Below are 12,431 nucleotides of genomic sequence, written 5' to 3'. Positions count from 1 at the left end.
TGTTGTGTCCATGGAAATGAGAGAGAAAAATTAAAGCTATGTTGCCGTACACTATTTGAGGTAAAACGGACATAAAATTACCACTTGAAAATCCTGGAATTAATGAAGAAAATAATTGCAAACCTGATCACAATCATTCAGAATTATTATTCCACTGGCTAGTAAAAGACAAATAGTCCAAATCTTTTCTAATGTTTAAAATAAATGAGATCAAAGCTGCACCTTTTGAGTACCCATATCTTCAAATCTAAGAGGTATAGATTTTTAAAATTATTTTTCCCATTGTCTTCTAACATGAGTTGACATTGCCTCATTGAGTTGTTCCGCGAATTTTGGGGCACCCCGTATGCTAGATTATGTAGGCACTGACCAATTGTTTTTGTTCCTGCAGTATAATCATTTACTGTTAAAAGAATTCTTTCGTCCAAGTCCATGTATTTCTTTGCTCTCTTCCTGGGAGTCATATGAAGTTCCACTTGTGTCTTCACCATTTCATAATGTTGAGCATCGTTTTTTAAAACGGACACTCTAGTGCAACGAAATAGGCGTTAAAATCTTGCACTTTTGAGTAGTCGGGTGACGACTCCATGATGTGTAGCCAGCCTTCATCAGTTGCGTCTAAAGGTATGTGCTAGCGCAGCACACTTCCGGAGGTGTTCACCTACTTCCTCGTTCTCCCGATATAAGCAGACCAAACCCAATTCTTGAACTTGTCGCCACGAACACTGGTTAAAGTGAAAATTACACCCGCGTAACATTGCATTGGGAAAAGTATATCGAATACTTTGTATTGCTGCGGTTTCGAAGTCTATTTTAAACGTTTTCGGTGACCACGATGGAATTTCACGCCGAATTAAACTGAACAACCGGTCATATGTCAATTTTTGGCGATTTGGTAATAAAGCATACACAACCGGAATTATTTATGTTCGTTGCACTATCAGTACTCCCTATGTCTGCGTGGATAGTATATAACGGATCAAATTGGCGGCAAAACTTTTGAGGGTCCCATCCCCAAAGAAATCTTGGCTTTGAACCAAAGCTTCACGAGCACTCGTGCTGGAAAATGCAAGAATGCGGTCCTCCACACCATCATTGACCAGCAAGAAATCGTCCGACAAATGTTGCGGCAGAACAATGTGTTCTCTATTGGCGAATACAGTAACCCCAAATGTTTGTCGTCGTTGCCTGTATAACGATGATTTTTTGGAAACCAAGTTCGGGACTTCAGTGACGAAGTCTAATCCAACGTCCTTCACTTTCGAAATTTCTTCATGAAAAATTTTCGGTACCGGCGTCAATTCATCGCGTGCTCGTTTGCGACAATTTTGTAGGCACTTCTCCACTTCTGTCTTCGCCAAATCTGGTATACATGAATGTTGATTCTTGTAAATTACCGTGTTGTTGGAATCTGTCGTTACACTACCACTGCACGTTCTACTAGCACAGGTCCACCGTGTAGTCGAGTTTTAAGTTTTTGGTTGTATCGGTTGCCAGCATACATACATACAGGGTTATTCTAAATGATTGTAGTCGAAGTAGGCGTGAAAACTGAATGTAAAATTTATGGTTGCCGCTCCACATAAAAAAATCATCAAAATGATGTGTTAAATTGGGTGCAAAACAACTCACTATTTTTAAAATTGATTGAAAAACAACTCAATATTTCTGGATTCAATCGTTAATTTAACAAAAATAAATAAAATCCTCATCACCGCACTTTTCACCTAAAAAATGACAGTGACAGCGACACAACTGACAGTTCACATGAAAGCGGCAAAAACGTAATAACATGGGCATGGCCTACTTCGACTACAATTATTTAGAATAACCCTGTATAATAATACAGGTCGAGCTCTCTTTGATTCCACAAATTCCACACTCGACATTATCACTTCCACTAGTTTAAGTAATGTTATTTAAAACTGTTCAAATCGGGACTGGTTTCGTTCAGACTTCTGATATTCGTTTGATTTCGTTTAGAATAAGGTACTGTTACGTTATTAAATTGAATTTTTACTTTCACTTTCCCTTAGCAAATTCAAATAATGCTTTTTCTCGTGACTGAATGACTCCTCGGTCGCCAACGCTTACTCCAACGTCTCGAGAGTGTAATAATGATGATAAAAATATAAAGGCTAACAGGCACGGTAAAGTTTCAGGAGCTGGATGGAAACGCATATACAAGTTACAAGACTTTAATTCCCAACTTAAGGTATTACAGTCCAGAAAAGACAAATTACTAAACTCCTTCGCCTCTTCGGGCGATACAACTGTAACCTACTAAAACTGATGACTGAAAACTCTATTTCTACGCGGTACAATTAATGAAAACAAATGCTATAATTACGAAAATATGATGAGGTGACAAATAACAATAATTTAAATTGACTGTTGAAAGCGCAGAAGGCGCACGAAATATGAAAGGTAAAATTTTGAAAAGCCGGTTCTTAGACGCCGAAGATGATTCGAGCAGTTTCCTGGAAGAGCGAGCTGAAGGAAAGTCCTCCGAGTCCCTTTTTTCGCCGCTAATCCGCTACGCCGTCCGTAGCTACGGAAAGTCCTCGGGGTCCTTCTTCCCCTCGACCCTTCCTAGGAATGAAATGTTTAGAAAAGGAACTAATAAATTATTAAAACCCTATCCTGTTGAAAAGCTTGTCAAAAAAGCTTTCGACCAGTGCAATAATAAATGCGGGGTGCCATTTTAAAAAAAGGAGTTTTTGACATTTTTAGTTTGTTATATTTAAAAAATCGCAGTAGGCATATGCGACTAAGCACGTTATTGAGTAAACACTTAACAGATGCGGCAAACATTCAGGAATCAAACAGCGTCAATTATTTTAATTCATGTGCAACTATTTGCAGGGTACGAATTTTCGAAGGGACCCCTGCAATTCTGGTAAAAAAAGCGCCACCGATCCAAAACAATGGCAGATAAGTAAAAACGACCTGTGTAGATTTAATTCACGATTTAGCATAGAATCCTAAAATGAAATCAAACTGGGTAGGTTCCCTTTAAAAAAACATAACTTTAGTGTTTTCATAAAATTGGGACACCTGTATATATACCGCAATATTTTCCGAATATGCAGTAGAAGCGTAGCTATCATCTAGATCCTAGAAAAAAGAAAAAGTTGATATCTTTAATAACAAAACAAGTTATGGAGCTTTTTCGCGACTCTGGGACAGCCTGGATATACCATCGCCATCCATAGCACTATCATCTACTTGACTATAAATATAATTGCCATAATTAATCACATCTTCAAGTTTCTTTTTTAAACAAGTGACGTTTAAATTTTTATTCACAATCGGTTAGTAACGTACACCTGTTCTAACCTCTTAAAGGTTAGAAAGTGAGCGATTACTCGTGTACACATCAACCGGTCAGTAATGGTGAAAAAAGCAGTCAGTAATGAGTCGTAAGCGGTCAGTAATGAAACCCATAACTGACCTGTGGTGACGCTACTGTCGCACCAATCGCGAAAATCTCTACGTTTTTCTGGTATCGTAATTTGCTTTTCTCAGATTGAGTGTTAATTCGTGTGCGGATTCCTGCATTTCTGGGGAGGGTACACACTATTTTACTATCGCACATTTTGTTTGTTAAAAAATGTGAGCAAATGTCAATTTAGTTTGACTTTTGTAAACTAAAATTTAATACAATCTCAATCGTGCGCGCCTACTAAGTTTTAATATTTTGCCGAAATAAACGATAATATTACGGAGGTTGGTTTTTATTTATTTTTTAATATTATAATGTTGCTTGTTTTATTAAATGATTGATTGTGAATAAAATAGTATACAAACCTCGGCGAAAGTCCATTCCTGTGTCTCGAGAACTAGTTCACCTCGAGGGCAAGCCTCTCGGTAAACTATTGTTCTCTCGACAGGAATGGAACACTTTCCTCCTCGGTATGTAATATACTATAATCGTGGTACTGTATTTTGTATAAAAGAATTATAAATATGAATGACGGATTCTAAACACACAATAAACCCTATAAAACCAGTTTTTCTTTTCGAATTGACAACAAATTCATTATTCATAAATTTTAACTTTATAATGTAATTAATAAATTTTTCTTTAAAAGATATTATGGTATTTTTCCCACTAATTTTGAACCCATATTCTTTGAAATTCCTTGAATTTAGAATATCAAAAGCATCGTTTATTAATAGAATAAAATTGGCAGCCGAGGTGAACTAATGCTCGAGACAGGAATGAAACACATTCCCACCGAGGTTTGTATACTATTTTATTCGGAATCATTACATTTTTAGCAAATAAACTATTAATTTGATGGAGTTTCATTTCTACTGTTTTTCGACTTTCAGTAAGTACGCCACTGGAAAAACCTTATAATAGGGCGGAAAGGAATGGTTAACTTTCCGCCCTCGTTTAAGGTTAGGAATGTGCATATTGCAATACGAATCCGAATAAAATCTATTAATTCATTATTACATGCTAGCATTTTTCGCTTTTCACCAATAACATTCTTTATTAACTTGCACATATGTGCCGGATCTGGTATAACCACTACATTTTCATCTCTAATTGTAGGAATAATACAAATTTAAATCAAAAGAACATCCTAGTGATTTAGCCATTGAAAAATTCGTTGGACATCCAACGAAAGTAATGTTAGCAACAAACACTCCACAATCTTTAATTAAGTTTAAACACTGCATAACATACTAGATTTTTGATCACTGTTAAATGTATTTGAAAAAAAATATTCTAGTGGAAGTTTCCAGTTTCCATTTATGGCAACCATGAATGTGTATCTTGGGCCTTGGCCCGACTTGCCTGCCTTGAAGGCTAAAAGTCCTAGAAGATTGCTACGGTTAGCGTATATACGTTGCCACTAAGAGGCCGTTCCCGTGGGAGGGCACCGGCTAGGCCGATGGGCTTCCCTCCCTCCTTAGTCCCACACATAAATTGCGAACCGCGACGCCCGTTGCCCACGGAGCGGTGGGATTGGGTAGTCTGCCGGAACGCTTTATGGGTAAACAGATTGTGCTCTGCCATTTACCCGTACCACACCTGGGGGCAAAGACCGCAGTCTCCCCCGTCCTCTTCTTGCCCGAAGGCAAGAAAGATGTTACACCGCGCATCGGTCCCCGAAACGGGGACCCTTGCAGTGTTTCCCGCGCATCGGTCCCCCGAAGGGGACCTTCACGTCATCCGCTCATTAGCCCCTAATCTCTGGGGTCCGAAGACCCGCGCCCCACCCACCTTCCGGGGACGGCTCATGTTGACCCGAAGGCCCCACTCTCGGGTCTCGGCTCCTGCCACAAGCCATCGTATACTCCCGTCAATTCCATCTCGTTAATCCAATCCTTTGCCTTGTCACTACTTCGGGGAGCTGTCTGCTCCCCTAGTTCAAAAGTGGGTGACCTAAGGCCAGCCACCCCTGTCCACCTTTCGGGGACACCATCCGATGAGCGGAGCAGATAAACCTCCTTCTGAACCGCCCGATTTGCCCATAAAAGACCCGGTGGCACCACGGGGAGGTATGGGCGGGGTGTACACTTACGATCTCGGCAAACCACCTGCCGCGGCGTGATCTCGGGTGGTGAGTGCACACCTTCTACCACCCATTTATGGCAACCAGTATGAATACTAAGGCTTCTTTCGCTAATTCGTTCTCGCGACAATCGAGTGTTGGTCCCACATCGACATAACCATAATAACGTTGACCATCGAATTCAAAATGTGTTATCGGATAGTAGTTTCATCAAAAACCAAAGAACAAATTATTTCTTTGCCCTTATCTCGTTCTGCTTGAGCCTTTAAAGTTAGAATTTGTAAACCTTGGCGACCCATCCACAGAAGAATACCAAGAAACCAGCGTTTTTTCGTGTGGTAAACAATTATTAAATTTTCTCCTCACATAGCGATAGGCTTTTGGGGAATAAAAATGTAGAGTAACAGCAAACTTTCTCAATTCTTCGCCATATTTGCGTGGAATGTGGTTCCCTTGAAGTTTTTTTTACAAACTCTTTGATTTAATTCATTTGGTATCCCAAAGTTAAGAAGAGCGCTACATATTTTTTGTCTTATTAAGAATTTTTTTTAATGTAACATATTTCTTTTGCATGGGAGTCAACCTTTTTTTCAATGAATATCTCGTACTTCCTTTTGTTGGGCGTTGTTTTTCTTTTTCAAAAACTTGACAATTTTTTTTTAATGCAAAGTTTCGCTTGTTTTTGTTGTTATTTTTTGCATCTTTTCGCTTAACAAAAGAATTTTACCTGCCAAGGCAGCGTCATTGTCAAAATCTGACTCTAGGGACACCTAAAATATTTTAATTAATACTGTAAGATTTGCACATTTATATATGTATACCATATCTGAAGTACCAGGCTCCTGATAAGACGTTGCTCCACATTGCAAAGAATCTTTGATGTTGTTAATCTATATTATTATTAAATGTAATTATGTATTTATAATATACAAAATATTATATACGAATTCTCGCTTGATAATTAAAGAATTTGGTTGGGGTGGAATTTCTTATTAACTTCTGTTTATTTCACATTCTCAGTACCAAACCCATTACACAAAAATAGAATCCACAATTGATGGTCCTTGGTCCTTGGGAATTCTATAAAAACCATTACATATTGTTTCATTATTTACGTGGAATATGAATGTGTTACAAGGTCAAGTTTAAAATTAAAACTTACATGTGAAATTTTATTTCATTTTCTGCCATGGAATATGCAGCCCCTTTGGTGCTTTTGCATGCTTTGCAGCTTGGCATTTTTAACTCACTTTCCGAATTACAAAAAGTTCAAAAATAATAAACAAACAATAACAACAAAAATAATAACAACAAAATACACTCACCGGCAGAAAAAGCGGAACACCATTATTATTTAAAAATCTATCGTCGCGGTATGTGGTTGCTCTTTTTCAATCAGTCTTTTGAAACCTTCTAACAGCTCGGTGACGACTAGCAAGAGGAGCCTCAATAGCATTAGCTGCATAACGGAAACAACAACAGTCTTCAACCAAAGCTACTGCTCTGGCAATATTTACACCAGCTAGAGACATTTTTTTACGTTCTGCACTTAAATTCCAAGTTAACAACAATAAAAAAATACAAAAGTTATAAAAATCTAACCAGGTTGCTTGATTATTATAAAAATGGTAAATTTAAGAAAAGAAGGTTTTTAAGCAAAAAATTTGTTTTTATGCGAAATTGCTAATAAAATAGCCTATGCTAATGTGCAAGGTTATGTTTGCTATCATCGCCTCCTGGTCAAAATACATCAAAATAGGTATTATGGGAATAATTTGTTGTTGACTAATTAGTGTTCCGTTTTTTTTGCCGGTGAGTGTAGTATATGTATTATGATACAAGTTTATAAGGAAGCCTTTAAAGCACGTGCGACGAGTTTAAGAGCACGACGCACGTCGCAAGTGCTTTAAAGACCCTTATAAACGTGTAGCACACGCTATTTTTATTATACCTGCACTACAATCTGAAAATTATAACAAAAAAAGTAAATTTAAATACCTTTTCCGAAGTAATCTGTGTCATTAATCGTTGATATAGAAATGGTCAATTGTTGTTGTTTCGTTGCTATTATAGATTGTGTATAAATGTCTATTTACCATTGTTCAAAATATAGGTGAATTTGTTGTTACTTAAGCGACCTTTTTAAGGGCCCTCTTTCGCACGCATTTTAGTGTCAAAAACAGGGATTATGATTCAGGTATAATAAAAACAATAAAATAACACCCAAACACGGAGAAAATTCACGCCGAAACCACTCACACAACAGTGTCACTAATGCAATGCTTGCGCGTAGTTTGAGAAGAGCCGTGAAGTGGTACTGGAGAGTGGCCGACTGATACCGCATCTAAAGCATTGACGGTATAGCAGCGATTCTCAACATGTGGGGCGCGCCCCCCTAAGGGGGCGTAATAACTATAAAGGTGGAGCCCGAGCATATCGAAAAAAAAATAGAAAATGTAAATGAGAAAATATCTATATCAATACTAAATTTAAATCAAGTTTAATTATTTATTAGTGACTCCCTGGACCTGTTTTGCAAAGCGAAGTTTTTCAAAAGAAGGTTTAATATTAGAAATTGACACTCTGAGTTCTTTTTCTATATTTAGCTGAAATCTTCAAAGCAGTCGCCACAGAAAATCCGATTCGCAAAGGTAGGACGTTGAAAAAAATAATAGTATACGAAATCCTTTTGTTTTCAGTGCAGAAATCACCATCCCTGTCCAAAATTCAAAGGGTGATTTATTACAAAATTGTCTTTGATTTCACCACTTGCCATGAAGTGTGTGAAGATATTTCTTTTTGGGCAGTTGAGAGATCTTCGGGAGTATTTGTAAGACATGGGTACCTAACCCATCCGTAAGTTGCCGTCAGCAAGATTATTATTATGCCCGTTAAACTTTAACGACAACGTCATTTAATGTCGTAGAGATGATGTCGTACGTCTTGAAAAAGAGTTTTTGCAAAACGTTTTAAACTTATCGGTAAACGTTAACTTATTTAAAAATAAATAAACAGTAAATAAAATAAATAAATGTAAATATCAATCACTGCTATGTCTAGATGGAATTATTATAATTAATAATTCATTATATTAATTATTATAAGCAGTTTTGTAAATGGCCAACGAATCAAAATTTATGAAGATAGCGCCTATCCTTTGAGAAATTATTAATGTTATAAATCTAATCTTGGAACCTTTACTAGACGACAGTTTTTCGAAAATTAAATTTCTAATTGATATACGTTATTCGATTAACGTAGGGGAGACCGGGGGCATGGGGCCACCTTAAGGGAAAGCATGGATATTATTTTTATTTGGGTGAGTTTGTTTATCATTATCAGACAAAGTTAAACTTTAACATATTTCTTATCAACCTGAATCCAGAGATACGGACAATTTTAAAAATTTTGAGATTTATAATGAAAATAACTCAACCCTACAGATGGTCTCATTACCCCAGGGTCTGGGGTATTGACACCACGCCTGGCCTGATTACCCCAAAACCAATAAGAATTAGAACTAGAATTAAAAAAATGTTATATTATTACAAAAATCACACATACAGTGCATTTTTTTTAACTGTTGCCATAGGGAATTGCATGGTAAAACTTATACCCCCTGTTAACTTTTGTTCTGATGAAAATATTCAAACCATTTTTGGAACAAAGTTGAAAGATTTTTTAAACTATCGGATAGATTACAATTCAATATCCTAAACTGTCGAAAAAGTTGTGAAAAAAATATTTGTACCACGCCGGAATAATAGTACGTCGAGCGGCCGCCAGAATAGCGTCCTTGTCGGCTCAACCAGCAACTGCCTATCCCCACTTTTGATTTTTGTCAGTTTCATTTAAAAAATAAATAGCGAGATCTTCTGCTGGCTATGATTAAATTTCTTTATAAAAAAACAAAACGTAAAAACGTTAACGCACAAATAATTCAACACATTAACAGAAATTATCAAAGGAATTGTTCGAAATGTTTTTCTTCGACTATTTTGTAAATGTCGCACTGGAATGGAATTTGGTCAGGTTGAGCCGATAGGGACGCTATTCTGGCGGCCGCTCGACGTACTATTATTCCGGCGCGCTTTAAAATATTTTTTCACAACTTTTTCGACAGTTTAGGATATTGAATTGTAAACTATCCGGTAGTTTAAAAAATCTTCCAACTTTGTTCCAAAAATGGTTTGAATATTTTCATCAGAACAAAAGTTAACAGGGGGTATAAGTTTTACCATGCAATTCCCTATGGCAACAGTTAAAAAAAATGCACTGTATAATCATTAAGTGTATCTGCCCCAGTACTGTCTTTATGCGCCCACTTCCCGCATATGGTGCACCTGAACCAAGTCTCGCGACCTTTACCATAGTCACCACAAATAATGCAATTTTCACCATCATGATCCTTATTGGTGGTTCTTTTATAAACTAGGCAAAAATGAATAGGGAATTTTTCCATTTTTGAATTTTTTATAAATACAGTTTAAAATTTATAATGAAATGTGTTAGAAATATATAAAGATACACATTAGATGTAATGTTTCAAGTACCTGTAACATTTTAAATTTATCTAGTGTTTAAGAATACGTGGGAGGATTGGGGCAATTATTTTGCTTTCTAAGAAAAATTGTGGAATTCCCTATTCAGTTTTGGCTAGTTTAATTGAGAATCATCTGAAAAAAGGAAAAACGCACATAAACCACTTTGTTTTGTGGGTGGTCTTATTGCCCCATTATTTGACTCTTAAAAACATTTTAAAAATATAATCTGTAATATTCAATAAGACAATCAAATACATACTAAACTGTGTTATAATAATCTTATATTAAACACAAAAATTTTCATTGCAATAGCTTTATTTAAATTATTTTTATACTTACTTTTATTTACACCTAAAATTAGATCAAAACTCACGCTTTGGCTTTTTATTTTATAAAACACTAACTGATGTCACCACAACGACCATTTTTGTTATACAACTTATTCTTCCTTCTAGAAGATGGCAGCACCCTATTTTGAAGGAAATGAGAACGCGGTTTTTAAAATGTATGGATGGCCTTATTGCCCCTGGTGGCCCCATTGGCCCGGTTTCCCCTACGTAACACAACGAACTAGAAAGGACGTAATACGTCTTTGGTTTAACGTTTATGACAACGACAAAATTTTCTGTAGCCTAGCGACGAGAGAATAACGTAAACACGTTAAATTCGATAAAACGGTTTGCAAAAAAACTCTATTACTTTTTAAAATTCTTTGCCAGCATGGCTAAGTGATTTTCAATGGTTACACAAAACAACTTTCACATATTGTTCTTCAGACTTTTAAGATATTCATCCACATTTGCAAACATTTCTAGGTTTTATGCTTTACATTTCTCTTCGACAATTCCAATTTTCTACAAAAAGCATTAACTTTATCACTCGTATCCAACGTATGTATATTTGGTCCTTGAAGTTGAAAAATCAAGATATTTAATTTCTCGAATATGTCGATCAAGTAACTCAATTTCATCACAAATAAATAATTTCCAAACTTCTGGGTTTCCGGATCGCTTTTCTTTTCTAGATAAATAGCGATTTCATCTTATAATTCATAAACACATTGTAAAAATATCGCACTTGAAAACCATCTTGCGTTGCAATAAAACGGTGACGCTGAATGTACTGCAGTCATGTCTTTATTGTATTGTATTGTAAATCTATGACACCCCAAGCCTGTATTCCAACATCTTGCTGCTTTGGATCTTCCGATAATGTTCAATTCCGGGAAATTATTTGTGGCTTCTATCTGGAGCTGTTCGTTTACGTCCTCACAAACAATGAGCTCAATGTCTGCTGTTATACCTACCTGATCTGATCTAAAAAAGCATAAAAATAACATAAGGTGATTCGGAAATCTGTGATTGTAACAAAGATTGCTGCTGATTGCAAGTGTCATACAGTTACGAAAAGTAAGACAGTAAAATCATTATATTTACCTTTTATTACGTAATCTTTTCATTCTTCTTTTTATACTTTTCCGGCGATTGCTTCCAGAAATCTTATACTTGCCATAGGTATCTATTTTTAAAACTTACTCGTTTATTAACTCAACTTTTAGTCACTAGGACGCACTCAAAATAAATTGAAATAAAAACAAACACGGCATATTTAAATTGAAGATTGTACCTGAAATTCGAATGAATAACGGTGTCGTCCAACCATGATCCTTTAGCTTGGCGGAAACAGCCAGGGAGCAGGTAATTTGGGCTCGGCCAAGAAGAATTATTGGGATCTTGTGATTTTATAACATTTATAAAGCGGCGACGACAAACAAGCTATTTTTTTTATAACAAGTTATGATTTCTATTTAAACAGAAAATATCATTAGACGAACGTGAATGTGAAGGGTCGTTTTCATGGTGGCTTTACAAGCGTGGCTCGCTTGGCTTGGAAGCCGCTCGACCAATGGGAGCACAGCTTTTAAAAAACGCCACGGCGTGGCTCGGACTTTGCTAGAATATTTCTATTTTTCAAAGCCACGCTCAGGCTTTGGAAGCTTGCGCATGCGCTCGAACTCCCAACTACATAATCAAATCAGCTGATGTGACAGTTCAACGCTAGCTCGCTCAATAGCGCATGCGCGTTGGCGTAGCTGTCTTAAAGTAGCAAGCCAGCATGAAAATGAAAACGACTCTTCCAAAGCCACAGACTAAAGATATATATTGGGTATATAGACAGCCCACTCCTGCCAATAACAACATAAGTGGGTTTAGTTCTACCTTCGGTCGCTTTTCGCGTGGTCGCTAGCGTCGCCAAGGTTCTGTAAAATCGCGCCAAATTTGATCTTTGTTTGAATGTCTGTTTTGTATGCAAATCTAGTTTTACTCCGATTGTGATGAAATTTTGCACACTTGAC

At 36.7% G+C, this 12,431-nt stretch overlaps 1 long non-coding RNA gene across 4 annotated transcripts in view; it reads left to right on the top strand.

Annotated features, from left to right (window-relative positions):
• The window catches only part of LOC138140525 (uncharacterized), a 180,903-nt gene that overhangs the window by 22,282 nt on the left and 146,190 nt on the right, over nt 1-12,431 (top strand). The window lies entirely within an intron of this gene.

This window comes from Tenebrio molitor, chromosome Y (assembly GCF_963966145.1).
Source record: "Tenebrio molitor chromosome Y, icTenMoli1.1, whole genome shotgun sequence".
Lineage (NCBI taxonomy): Eukaryota > Metazoa > Arthropoda > Insecta > Coleoptera > Tenebrionidae > Tenebrio > Tenebrio molitor.
The sequence above is the reverse complement of the archived record's forward strand: the minus strand, read 5'-3'. Positions and strand labels throughout refer to the sequence as shown.